Source organism: Lampris incognitus, chromosome 5 (assembly GCF_029633865.1).
Source record: "Lampris incognitus isolate fLamInc1 chromosome 5, fLamInc1.hap2, whole genome shotgun sequence".
Taxonomy (NCBI): Eukaryota; Metazoa; Chordata; class Actinopteri; order Lampriformes; family Lampridae; genus Lampris; species Lampris incognitus.
The window spans coordinates 38,132,732-38,147,615 of record NC_079215.1 but is presented as its reverse complement, the minus strand read 5'-3'; the positions used below and the strand labels follow the sequence as shown (position 1 = coordinate 38,147,615).

General features: G+C 42.5%; 1 pseudogene; it reads left to right on the top strand.

Moving 5' to 3' along the window:
• The first annotated feature begins 7,049 nt into the window (after positions 1 to 7,049).
• On the top strand, positions 7,050 to 11,935 carry LOC130112982 (gastrula zinc finger protein XlCGF57.1-like; annotated as a pseudogene).
• The last annotated feature ends 2,949 nt before the right edge of the window (positions 11,936 to 14,884 follow it).

Sequence of the window (14,884 nt, the reverse complement as noted above, 5' to 3'; positions counted from 1 at the left end):
TACCCATAAATGAGACTGTTACTTTAATATCTTACAGGTGCACACTAATTATGTCCAATTGTGTTTACCTGAGTTTGTCTTAGGAATAATTTATCGTTTGTGTAAACTTGGAGCTTTCAGAGCACAAGGGGTTGAATACTTATGCAATAGGGCTGGGTATTGGCAAGGACCTCATGATGCGATATGTATCATGATACATGGGTCACAATACGATTGTATCACGATACATGGTGATACGAAACATATTGCGATACATTGCAATATTCTACATTGCTGAAAATTTAAAAATATAGCTGAAAATACAACTTGCTGTGTACCACCTGGGTAGTCTAATATTTATATCACATTATATTTTGATAACTCAGCGGACAAATTGAGTCAAAACTATTTAATTCAACATTTCCATTCCAATTTATTAGAATGGTATCTGCATTGTACAGTGTACACTGTCACTGAACACACTGATATGAAATGTAGATGCCATAACATCATGAAAATAAAGTGCATATCAAGTATTATTATCACCAAACACATTGAACTGAAATGTAGATGCCATATCATACGAAAACAAAATGTGCCTATTAAGTATTCTTGTTGTGAAACAGAAAACACTGAGCTCAACTGCAATGTTGATGCAATAACATGAAATAAAGTGCATATTAAGTATTCTTATCAACAAAACTCATAACACTGATTTAGTCAGTATGCTGTAAACTGTAACCATTAACATACAGTAGTCCAACTCGAAAGTTATTTGCAAGTTTCCGCTATATTTTGATATTATCTCTTAAAAGGTTACATTTTAAGTATTAAATGTTTGACCATCTGACCTCTCTTTAGCGGAGTAACTTTAGGCCTGGCTAGGTGAACACTGAACAGACACCTTTTTTCTTCACCTCTTCATAAAGCCTGGGCACTGCTATATCCGTCATGTGTCGGCAAGTTGGGATCACATAGCGCGGCTCCATAGTGTTTAGCATATGTTTGAAGCCAGGGTTTTCAACTATGCTATATGAGCGCAAATCTTTACAAATAAAAAGCACCACCGACTCCGTAATCTTCTCTGCACGAGCTGATGGAAGCTTGTAGGTGTTAGTACAGTGTAGTTTGCCTTGGGTCTGCAGGTTTTGGATGAGGTTCATCATCATCATCAGTTCCGTAACCTGTGGAGGTCATAGGAGCACAGCTGATGCATCAACAAATCTCTTCCACCATTCTCTATCCATCGCAGCTCTCCCCGCCTCTGCTACGCACATCTGTAGCCATTCTCTGATGTTGTTAACCCATTTTTTTCTCATTCTCCCTTTCTTCCTAGTCCCTCCTACCAGGCCTTGCAGGATGTCCTTTGCAATTGTCCTTTCCGTTCAGCAAACGTGCCCAAACCAGTTTAGTTTCCTTTTTTTTTTACCATTGTCAGTAAACTATCATGGTGACCAATAGCTTCCTTAACTCTGTTCAGCACTTCAGTGTTGGTGACGTGCACTGTGTATGGGATTTGCAGCATTTTTCTGTATGCTCTAAGTTCAAAGCCTTGTATTTTTTTCTCCATAGCTTTTGTTAGGGTCCAGGATTCTGCACCGTATAGAAGAGTTGCTATTATGATAGTGCAGAGCAGTTGCATTTTTGACTTCATTCCAAGTTTTTATCTTTCCAGATCATGTTGAGCTTGGTCATTGCGCTTGTTGCGAGGGCGATTCTGCTCCCAATTTATTTTTCCGATCTTCCGTCTTCGTTAATCACAGATCCGAGATATTTGAAATACGTGATTTCCTCAAGTTTTTCGCTGCCAACAATGATTTCCGTGTTCTACTCTTCAATCTCTTCAGTGTCCCTCCTTGTGGGATCTTTTGTTGTCATGATTTTGCTTTTTTGAGTACTGATCGACATACCCATGTCCTTAGCCGCCTTGTCCAGTCTTCCGGTAATTTCAGCTAGTTCTTCTCTGTTGCTGGCGATTAGATCTATGTCATCTGCAAAGCAAAAGTTGGTGATTTTTCTTCCGCCGATTGTGAGAGTTGGTTCAAAACCCTCCATAGCGTTGGCGATGATCTCTTCAAGGAATACATTGAAAACGCATGGGGACAGTAAACAACCTTGTCTCAGTCCTACTGTTGTAGTGAACCAGTCGCTGAGTGTGCTGTCCACTACCACTGCACTTTTTGAATCTTTATAAAGCGCTTCGTTAACTTGGACAAGGTGTTCGTTGATGTTATGTTTTCTCATGATTTTCCATAGAGCCTGTTGCCACACTCTGTCGAATGCTTTCTTAAAATCAATAAAGTTGTGATGGACCTCTCATTGATGTTTCATAAATTTTTCACAAAGAACCCTCAAATTGAAGATTTACTCGGTTGTGCTTCTTCCAGACCTGAAACCAGCTTGTTCTTCAGCAAGAATCTGCTCAACTTGTGGTGTGATTCTCCTGAGAATGATCCTGAGCATTACCTTGCTTGCATGGCTGATTAGACTAATGGTTCTGTAGTTGCTTCATAATTTCAAGTTTCCTTTCTTTGGAAGTGGAATTAGTACCGAAGTAGTCCACTGCGTAGGCCATTTCTTCAGGCTATACATTTTGTTGTAGATGCTAAGTAAGATGTCTATAACTTTGTCGCCACCATTTTTGATTAGTTCCGCTGGTTATATTGTCTGCTCCTGGTGCTTTGTCGTTTTTCAGATGTTTGATGGCTTTTTCAACTTCGCATCTTAAGATGTGATCTTCGCCTTTGCGCCTTTGTTCTCATCAACTATCAGTTGGTTGTATACTTCCTGATTTTCATTGCGGTCACAATTGTAAAGATCACTGCAGTATTCCACCCACCTCTGCAATCACTTTTTTGTCTGAGATTAGTTCTCTATTTGCATCGTTAATAGCATATATCTTTACGTTTGGTTCGGTAGTTAATTTCTTCACTGTTTGGAAATCCATTTTAGTGTTGTGCCCAGGTTGTTATCAATACTTCGACATTCTTGATCAATCCATGCCTCTTTATCTTTCTTCATTGCATTCTTCAGAGCTGTACTTCAGAGCCTTGGCTTCACATCTTCTGTCGTATAGCTTCAATGTTCTGTCTTGAATCCATTGATGTTTCTTGGACTTCTTTTTACCTAGTATTTCTAGCGCAGCTTTGTTCATTTCTTCAGAGAACTTTTCGGTCACTTCTTCAACATTGTCTAAGTTCCGGAGAGCAGCAAAACATCCTCAAATTCTGGCTTGGAATTCGTCTCTAACGTTTGCATCTCTTAGTTTTTCAAGGTCATATTTGATTCTACCATTCTTTTCTCTTTTCACCTTTTTCAGCTTTATGTTGACGGTCATCGTCACTAAATCATTGTCGCTTCCTAAATCAGCTCCAGGAAATGATCTTGTTTTATTTCTTACAACGCTTGACTGAAATCTTTTCGACATTAGTATGTAGTCTATTTGGCTGTGGTTTATGCCATCCGTTTAGTGCCATGTAGTTTTCCACGAGTTCTTGTGAGGGTGAAGTGTGTTTGCCAGAACCAATTGTTGTTCACGCGCAAACTCTAGTAGTCCGAGACCTCTCTTGTTAGTTTCTCCCACACCAAATTTCCCAATGTTTCCTCTCCGGGTTGTGTGTGTCTCAGGGCCTACTTTGGCATTCCAATCACCCTGCACAATCAAAATATCTTTATTTGGTTTTTTTCTTGATGCAATTTTTAATTTCTTTGTAGAATTCTTCGATCTCCTCGTCGGTGTGATCTGTCGTAGGTGCATAGACTTGGATAATAGTGATGTTGCAAGGTTGAACTTTTAGTCGCAGAGTGATGATCCTGTCTGAGATTGGTGAGCATTCTAGTACTGAATTGACTGTGTCTTTGAGCACCATAAATCCAACACCTCGGACATGTTTGAGACTGTTGCTGCTGTGCCAGACCTTATGACCTTTGTCAGTGACATTCTGTCCCATGTCTTGATGTTTCTGCTGGGCTATTTTATCTGTGTGCTGTCCTCTTTAGTGAGATCATAAGTTGGTTGTGTTTCCAGAATATTTTATCGTAGTATGACAAAGCTTGCAAAGGCATTAGTTTTATCCAAATCATTACTTCCTGTTTTGTCTTTAAAACCAAAGTGCACCCAAATATCAGCTTTGAAAGACAAAAGCACTGCTCTAATATTTTCCGCCATGCTTGCCTTTGAAGTAGTGCCGGGTGCCGGGAGGCAACAAGCCTACTACTAGCCCACAGTGACAGCTACAGGAGCAAAAGTCATAGGCTATTTGATCACAGGGTTCTGAGAGATATTTAAACACATTTTAAACCTGTTTAATACATGAATTTTTTAATGTATCGATACAAGGGGCTGGAAATTCGATAAAGTATTGTGAAAAAATATTGCAATACTGAGCTGTATCGATTTTTGTTTTTGTTTTGTACAGCCCTATAATGAAAGCACTATTTTAGTTTTTAATTAAAAGTCAGCGAGACATAACTTATTTTGGCTTTGGGGACATGCTGTTAGAGCTTATGGGTTCACAAAAATAATGTTGTTCAGGAACAGATGTGTGAGAATCTTTTATAATCCAGAAATTAGTGAAGACTGTCAAAGGGTTTGAATACTTTTGCAAGACACTGTAAGTGACCTCTTCAGTCTCAACTGACTGCAGGTATCCCCACCCTTTTAAACAATACAGTGGCATAACGACTGAACCAACGATCGGTTTCATATGCAAATTGCATTGGTTCAGTCGTTATGCCACTGTATTGTTTATAAGGGTTGGGGATACCTGCAGTCATTGAACTGAAGAGGTCACTTAGATGAGTGATGAAACGTTTCCCCCAATAAATGTGTCCAGATGAATTGAATTGATTCAACTTTCTGTGACTATGTAGAATTCACAGAAAGTGAAATCCACGTCTTAAGAGTTGGAGCGTTGGAGAGAAAATATGTCATTCAAGCCCAGACTTTATATCCACTTTTAAGTGTTACAATAGGAGGAAGCTCATTGTTAACGGTCTGATAACATCCAATAGAGCAGAAGGTAAATTCTGTTGGAGTGATACAACTTTCTATTTGAAGATAAAACATGTAAACAGTGTTATTAACTAATGGTCATGTGATGCGGGTTTTTCAAGGACTGATGAAGATTGTTGTTGTTTGTTTTAGTTTTGCTTTGGCACCTCTGCAGAAAGGCTGTGTTTCATCACCTTCATTCACACAGTTGTAAATCTGAGAGGGAGATGGAGCCTGGGAGACACAGGAGTGAAGGCCTGGATAGAACCCAACTCCAGCCAATGGCAAATGTTGCCATACTAATGGGTGTTATGATCCCTAGGCTGAGTTCGTAAATTAAAGAATTACACAAAAATGCCAAAACTCTAATAATAAATTTATTTGAAAAAAAATTAAGGCAGTCTAAAAAATAGGACTGATTTGTCTTTTTTTAATTTATTTTTTTAATTGCAATCATGCCATTTTGTTTTCCCTGTTTATGGAAATACTGACACAAAGGAGATTCTTAAGCATCTGTAAAAACAGTCAAAGAAAAAAGCAATGTATTTTCATTTGCTATTCCTACAACAAACACTGAAGATTTTATAATATGGCGCACTGCTTCTGGCTCAGTTTCAGATAAGCTAAAAAGTAAGCAAATCCTTGTGGAAGGGCTTGTATTTCAAAATAAACAGGTGTTTTGCTATTTAGCTAATATTTGAGCTGAAGAGTTCACATCACAGCTGCCATTGTGAACATTTTTCTAAAAGGAAAAGGTTGCAACAGGATACTGTAACAGGATACCACCTTCAGCTTAACCTTTCTAAGACTGAGCTCCTTGTCATCCCAGCCAGTTCATCCTTGCGACAGATCAATATCCAGCTCGGATCAGCCCAACTCATGCCCACAAATTCTGCCCGAAACCTGGGTGTCATGATTGATGACCAACTAACCTTTAAGGTTAATGTGGCCTCGATTGCTCGGTCGTGCCGATTTGCCCTGTACAGCATCAGGAAAATTAGACCCTACCTGTCTGAGAAAGCAGCACAACTCCTGGTACAGGCTCTTGTTATATCACGCATTGACTACAGCAACTCCTTACTGCATGCACTTTCAAACCTCAGCAAATGATCCAGAATGTGGCAGCGCATCTGGTCTCCAACCAACCTAAAACAGCACATGTCACTCCACAGTTCATATGCCTCCACTGGCTCTCAGTTGCTGCCCATATCAAATTCAGAACAATAATGCTCACTTTCAAAACAGCAACTAAAACAGCTCCCGCCTAACTGAACTCCCTCATTCAGGTCTACATTCAGTCCCACTCACTACGCTCTGCCAATGAAAGGTGCTTGGCACGTTTCCCATAGTGGCGCCCTGAGTCACTAGCCAGACTCCTCTCCTCTGTAGTTCCCCGGTAGTGGAACGAGTTACCAAACTCCATTCGATCCACTGAGTTCCTCTCCGTCTTTATGAAGAAGCTAAAGACCCAGCTCTTTCTCAAACACCTCCACACCTGATGTTATTGAAAAGAAAAAAAATCACTTCTGTGCACCCTATGCATAGGACACCTACGTCCTATCAGACTTGAACCTAGTTTTTTTTTTTACACTTGCGTTGTTGCCTCCTGACTAGATCCTTGCTTGTTTTGTATTAACTCTCAGATGTACGTTGCTTTGGATAAAAGCATCTGCTAAATGAAATTTTAATTGTAAATGAAAAAAACCTTGTGGTTTTGAATCTGGGAGATATCTTGTCCATTACCAAGCGCCTTAACTAGGACTCACGCTAACATGGCAGCTAGCATTATTAGTCTATGTGGCTAATGAGCTAGCCAAGTGAATTGGCTAAAAGTGGCATGGCAGTTGTATTTTTCTCTTGTAACCAGCGCTTAGTCAGCATTAGCCACCATTTTAAAACTCTGGAGATTTATCCAAAGGAGTTGACGGATATATACCAAGTCCAGTTGCACTTGATTCAACTCCTTTGGATAACCATGACCTGGATGAATGAGAACATTCACAGGCATGTTCTGGAGATTTAAAAAAAAATGGTACCATATACATGTATGTCATTGTGACATGCCTCAGCCACAGCCATGGCTCTCCAGCACAGGGCCATGGACAATGATGGTAAATGAGGGCTCAACAACCTGTTTTATAAAAAGATGGAAACCCCCAAAGATAAAAAAAAAAAACTTGAAACAAAGACTAAAATCATATGCTTAATCAAATCTTTTTTGGGGGAGAAAGCTATATATGTCTTCATCCCTGCAGTTTCAGCTCTTTACCAGTGTCTGGTGTGTCCCCATTTAGGGTGTATGGATACATAGACATATTTTACGTACACCTTGCTTTATTAGTCCATGCCTCTATTGGCTTGTTCACTGTCTCCAAAAAAAATTTTGTTTTTCTTTTCATTTGCATAGGTAGCCAGAACTTGTGGTTTATCTACATTTTTTTGTTTTGTTATATTTATTGAGCTGTTGTATACCAACTCACACATTCTTTTATACTCATTCACTTGTTTGTGATATATTCATAATAAATGTGGTAAGAATTATAACCATCAAGATGACTTTTATTCCATGTAATATAGGAGTGCTTTTCTTTGAGAATGTTGGTTGAGAAGTATAGAGAAGGCCAGAAGGTGTTACACTGTGTCTTTGTGGATTTAGAGAAAGCATATGACAGGGTGCCGAGAGAGGTGGTGTGGTATTGTATGAGGAAGTCGGGAGTTGCAGAGAAGTATGTAGGAGTGGTGCTGCAGGATATGTATGAGGGAAGTGTGACAGTGGTGTGTGGCTGGAAAGACAGATGGGTTCAAGGTGGAGGTGGGATTACATCAAGGATCGGCTCTGAACCCTTTCTTATTTGCGATGGTGATGGACATGTTAAAGGACGAGATAAGGCAGGAGTCTCCGTGGACTATGATATTCGTGGATGACATTGTGATTTGTAGCGAAAGCAGGTTGCAGGTGGAGGAGAGCGTGGAGAGGATGAGGTATGCACTGGAGAAAAGAGGAATGAAAGTCAGTAGGAGCAAGACGGAATACATATGTGTGAATGAGAGGGAGGAAAATGGAATGGTGAGGATGCAAGGAGTAGGGGTGACGAAGGTGTATGAGTTTAAACTGTCAAGTCAATTTTATTTGTATAGCCCAATATAATACTTGGGGTCAACTGTACAAAGTAACGGGGAGTGCAGGAGAGGTGAAGAAGAGAGTGCAGGAAAGTTGGAGTGGGTCAAGAAGAGTATCGAGTGATTTGCGACAGGAAGATACCAGCAAGAGTTAAAGAGAAGGTTTGCAAGATGGTTGTGAGACCAGCTATGTTATATGGTTTGGAGACAGTGGCACTGACAAAAAGACAGGAGGCGAAGCTGGAGGTGGCAGAGTTGAAGATGCTAAGATTTTCACTGGGAGTGATGAAGAAGGACAGGATTAGGACCAAGTATACTAGAGGGACAGCTCAGGTTGGACGGTTTGGAGACAAAGCAAGAGAGATGAGATTGAGATTGCTTGGACGTGTGGAGGAGGAGAGATGCTGGGTATATTGGAAGAAGGATGTTGAATATACTAGAGCTGCCAGGGAAGAGGAAAAGAGGAAGTTCAAAGAGGAGGTTAATGGATATGGTGAGAGAGGACATGCAGGTGGCTGGTGTGACAGAGGAAGATACAGAGGACAGGAAGAAATGGAAACAGATGATCCACTGTGGTGACCCCTAACGGGAACAGCCGGAAGTAGTAGTAGTAGTAGAAATAGTAGTAGTAGTCTTAGTAGTAGTATAGGAATGCTTTTCATCTTGGCTCTTATTGGCTTTCTTCATATCATCAGGTGATGCCAGTATTCATAAAAAAGATAAAAACCGGCTGATATATCTGACAGAGCCAATGCATCTTGTGGTAGATTTACTGATTTTTGTGTCAAAAATAAAACAATCAATCTCTGTTGCCTCAAATATCTTTTATTAAGCAAGCTCCATGGAGGAGGATTCACTGACTGCATACAGTGTCAGATAGCCTGAAAAGGGAAGTGGTATTATGTCTGCTTTTATAAAGAGCAAACAACTCTAACTGAGACACTTAACTACAAAACACAAGGGTGGGGACATCTGCTGGATATAAACAACATGTAAATTACCAGCAAGTAACACGTTTCTAAAAAGCAAACACAACAAAAACACAATACAAAACAAAAACAAAAGAGTGATTTGTGCAAGGGTACAATTCAATATTAAACCCTCCAACACATGACAAGGTTATACAATAATGACTATAAACAGCTTAATGTACATAAATATAAAGTGGAAAGGTACCCAAATAAATTCCTCCACATGTCTGTTGACCTCTATTATTAACTGTACAAATAAAACTAACATTATTTGTTATTTTTCTGCTTTGACTAGATCCTCCACAGCTGTTTGACTGTAAAGAGATGGTTCCCTCTGAGCAACAGGAGTGTAGACCAAGTTTGGACCAGGAAGAGCCTGAGCCCCTGCATATTAAAGAGGAACCCTGGACCAGACTGGATGAGGCTGTTATCAAGTTCCCATTCATTCATGTCCCTGAAAAGAGTGAAAATGATGACGATAAGCCTCAGTCCTCACAGTTTCATCAAAGCCAAACTCAGAACAAAGATACAGAGCCTTCAGCCAGCACCTCAACTGAACAGATAAAAACAGAACCTGATGGAGAGAACTGTGGACTGTCAGAACCAGCCAGTAAACTAGATCAAGATGGTGATTCACAACCAACTAGTTATGTTGGTTGGAGCAAGACAAGTGAACCTGAGTCAGGTTGGGAAGGAGAGAACTGTGGACTGTCAGAACCAGCCAGTAATCTAGATGAAGATGGTGATTCACATCCACCTAATTATGGTGGTTGGAACAAGACAAGTGAACCTGAGTCCGGTTGGGAAGGAGAGAACTGTGGACTGTCAGAACCAGCCAGTAATCTAGATGAAGATGGTGATCCACAACCAACTATTTATGGTGGTTGGAACAAGACAAATGAACCCGAGTCGGGTTGGAAAACAAAAGAGAAGAATGAAATACGTCATCAGAGATCAACCAAGATTAAAAAAAATAGTTGCTCAGTCTGTGGTAAAGGGTTCGCTAGAAAAAGAGATATGGTGACACACATGAGAATACACACAGGAGAAAAACCCTTTAATTGCTCAGTATGTGGTAATGCATTTTCTCAAAGAGGATATATGCTGAGACACATGAGAATACACACAGGAGAGAAGCCATTTAGGTGCACAATCTGTGATAAAGAGTTTTCTCAAAGAGGAAAAATCCAAACACACATGAGAACACATACAGGAGAGAAACCATTCAGATGTTCATTCTGTGGTAAAGGGTTTTCTCAAAGAGGAAATATGCTGAGGCATACAGGAACACACATAGGAGAGAAGCCATTTAGTTGCTCAATCTGTGGTAAAGGGTTTTCTCAGAGAGGAATTTTGCAGATACACATGAGAGTACATACAGGAGAGAAGCCATTCAGTTGCACAATCTGTGGTAAGGAGTTTTCTCGTAGAGGAAAAATCAAGCCACACATGAGAACACATACAAGAGAGAAACCATTCAGATGCTCATTCTGCGGTAAAGGGTTTTCTCAAAGAGGAAATATGCAGAGGCATAAGAACACACATAGGAGAGAAACCATTTAGTTGCTCGATCTGTGGTAAAGGGTTTTCCCAGGGAGGAAGTTTGCAAATGCACACAAGAATACATATAGGAGAGAAACCATTTAGTTGCTCAGTCTGTGGCATAGGGTTTTCTCTTAAAACAGCCCCCTCCCCCATTTTTCTCCCCAATTGTACTTGGCCAATTACCCGACTCTTCACATCTGGCTTTCCACCCGCAGACATGGCCAATTGTGTCTGTAGAGATGCCCAACCAAGCTGTAGGTAACACGGGGATTGGAACCACCGGCCCCCCTGTTGGTAGGCAACGGAATATGCTACCCGGGTGCCACGTCTCATAAAACAGCAATGCAGATACACATGAAAATGCATACAAGAGAGAAACCCGTGGTGAAGATGTTTGGTAAAAGAACTGTCAGACAAAACATGATATTTCGCAGAGAAGAAAATTGGATTACTTGACTCATCTTGTAAAAAAAAAACCGTTCACATGCCCATATCAGATCATCATTTAAATTTGTGTACTTAGGACTAACCTAATGATCAAGTTAGAGCTCTAAAGTGGATATTGTCACATTATTGGAGAGAGCAACATTTTATGGTCAATTAAGAGAAGCCTGACATTAATTAATGTAGTTTAACAGATCCTGTAATTGACTTTTATGAGACATGACTTAAATTGTCTATCCACAGAGATTATCATTATTAAACCAATGTTATTTCTTGAATTAAATTAAAGGTAGTAAATTCTCATTTAATGAACCTAACTTGTACACATCAATCCAATAAAAATTAGCCATATTGCTCTCATGTGATTTTTGTTATGCCCAGGAAACTTAATTCATCAACGTGGTGCCAGCACTTTTTTTTTTTAAAAAGAAATTGCTTCATGAAATATGCATTACCTTGGGTAGTTCTGTGGATATTTTCCACAAAACTTTGTGTGGACAAAATAAAGTTGGTTTACATCTATTCCTCTCTTCTTAAATAACAGGTTTATTATGGTAAAGAATCATTTTCATGACATACTATATATTCTGTTTAGAAAACGACCAGACTTGAGCTGGGCTTCAGTAAGCTTTATTCTTTCAACACTTTACGACAATCCGTAAACTGTATGGCTTAGCCACTGACAACCAATGCTCTTAATAACATAGTAACCCGCCTGCTGATACACCAGTAAATTTCCACTGTTTACAACACATCCTCCAATCCATGAAACTAAAACTCCTTTAATTATTAATAACATAGTCCTTGAACCAGATGGGCAGAGCTCTCGCTCTCTGAGGGTGAGCCAGGTGAGAAGCAGGACCTGGCAGCAGCGGGGGGTTAACCTCCAACCCATCAGTCCCTGGAGCAGGCTGCCAGCTGAGAGAAGCAGCAGGGAACAAGGATGATGCAGGGTCTGCCGGGGCCTAAACCCTGTGCAGGTGGTTCAAGTGCCATTGAGTCCCATCGTCCAGCCTGTAGGTGGCCAGTCCTAACTGCTGAGTTACCTGCTGGGGCACTGACCAGTATGACTGCAGCTTGTTCTGACGGTGTGCATGTTTGACCCACACCCAGCCCCCTGCTGACAGGGAGGGGTCCTGCACTTTTCGCGAGGTGTTGAACCTCTGCTTCATCTGAGCCTGTGAACTGCGAACCTGTACTTGGGCCTTCTGGAGCCCTGGGCTCACACGTGCAGGGGCTGGCTTGGCTCTCAGGCAGTCCAGTGGTTGTTTTAGTTCCCGCCCTATCATGAGCAGGACTGGTGACACCCCAGGGGTGGTATGCCCGGATGACCGGATTGTCAAAAAGGGTTCGATTGAGTGCATTGTGAAAGATTTTCCCCTCCTCCATACAGACCCATATTCAGTTTTTAGGGTTTTATTAAGTCTTTCTACCCCCCCCCCCCGTTACCCTCCTGGTGGTACATTGCGTCCTAATGTGCTTGATGGATTGCTGCGACATAAAATCTGAGAACTCAAGATGATATGAATTGGGGCCCATTGTCCGACGTGACTGTTCTAGACAGCCCTCAGTACCTGAAGAGCTTATCCAGGCAGGTGGTAATGGCATGTGTGGTAATGGAGCCCAGCTCAAAAGCTTTTGGCCATTTCAAGTGGATGTCGTGCACCACCAGTAGGTAGTGGGCATGTGCAAGTGCCCTGTGAAGCTCGCCACAGAGGTCGATCTGAATATGCTCTAATGGCAGGAACGGCCATTGGAGCGGGGTGAGGGGTGCTGTGGCTGGCTGGCATGTTTTCCTGCTTATAAGGCAGCAGGTGTAGTTTTTCACCAGCTCCTCTACATCATGGTTTATGCGGGGCCACCACACTGTGTCTTGGCAGTGCTGCTTCACCTTGAGCACTCTCATGTGCCCTTCATGTGCCATGTGTAGGACTCTGGTTGGTCTGCAGTATCTCTACTATGGCCGCGTGATAGCTGCCTGTGAGGCACCCCTCCCCCCAGCCTGAGAGCTTGTCACGTACTCTGTGGTAGGAGAGTAGACTGGCATCCACTTTAGCAGGCTAGCCGTCTTGAATGTAGCTGCAGAGGGTGGAGAATGGCTTATTCTCAGCTGAAGCCTGCTGCAGTTTAGCCAGTATGACTATTGCGCTGAGGGGCTTGTTAAGCATTTGGACCCAGTCCTCATCCCCCTTTGAGTCTGGCGTTCCACCGTCCAACCCCGCTGTGGTGGAGACTGCCCTTGACAACAGGTCAGCCACCACATTTGTGTGCCCAGGCACTAACTCTAGTTTGAAATTGTACTGCTTCAGTTTATCAGCCCACCTCAGCAGCCTTAGTGGCCTGTGACCTGAGCCCTGGGTTGCCAGCAGTGACATCAGAGCCTGATGGTCCATTCAGATGGTGAAAGCCCTACCATAGAGGTAGACATGCCAGTGTTCAGAGGCCCACAGACAAGCGAGGGCCTCCCTCTCCGCCACTGAGTACTTTTGCTCAGCCGGAGTGAGCGCCCGGGAGGTGAAAGCTACTGGACGCCCCATGCCCTCATGGACCAGGGAGAGTACAGCCCCAAGTGCCACCCCAGAATCATCACATGTGACCAGGGTGGAGTTGGTGAGACTGAAATAGGCTAGAGTGGGCAGGGATGTGAGCTGCCATTTAATGACATGCATGGCCTCCTGGCAGGCTGGGGCCCAGTTCCAAACAGCATCATTGTGAAGCAGCTGGCACAGAGAGGCTGTTGCGTTGGAGTAGTGTGGCAGGAAACGGAGCTAGTAGGTAGCCATCCTCAGGAACAAGGACAGCTGGGACAGTGACTGTGGGTCTGGAAGGGATAGAACGGCCTCAGTGTGAGACATGATTGGAGTGATGCCCGCCCTAGAGAGCCTGAAGCCCAGGAACTCGACCTCCTCAGCTCCAATCACGCTGTGAAGTTTTTGCTAGTCAGCGCCAGGGAAACCTGCAGGTAACCATCTTACTAAAGACTGTAGAGCCATGAAAGGGGCTGGCGAGCTCCTCTATGGTGAGGAGAGGGTACTTATCAAGGATAATGGCTTTGTTGACATCTGTCAGGTCAATGCAGAAACAGAGTCCACCCCCTTTCTTCCTGGCTACCACCAGGTTGGACACCCAGGGTGAGACGTTAACTGGTTCTATGACGTTGGCCTCAGTGACGTGATGAAGCTCCTCTCCCACTGTATCATGAAGGGTCACACTGGAATTACAGATGGGTTCAAGGTGGAGGTGGGATTACAGATGACGGACGAGATCAGGCAGGAGTCTCCGTGGACTATTATGTTATGATGGAACAGACTCAAAATACAGAATCTGTAGAATGTACGAAGAAACCATCGACCACATCGTCTCAGGCTACCAGGAACTGGCAAAGACCGAGTACATATACAGGCACAACAAGGCAGCAGCATATCTGCACTGGAGGATCTGCAGGAGTTACAAGATTAAGACGACTGAAAAGTGGTACGGACATCAGCCAAAAAAAGGTCACTGAGAACAATGATGTCACCATCCTCTGCGACATGCCCATCCAACACTGATACAGAGGTAAAAGCAAATATACCCTACATCGTTATCAAGGACAAGAAGGAAAAGAGGTGCATGCTCATCGACATGGCAATACCATCCGAAAAAACACACACCTCAGCGAAAGTCACAGGGAAGCTGACCAAGTACAAATACCTGGAGACTGAAATCAACAGGATGTGGGGTATGACGACTCAAACAACATCAGTTGTCATCGGAGCTCTAGGTCTCATGAAGAAGGGAAGGGAAAAGTTCACCAAACGTATCCCAGGCAACATCAACATCCATGCAGTCC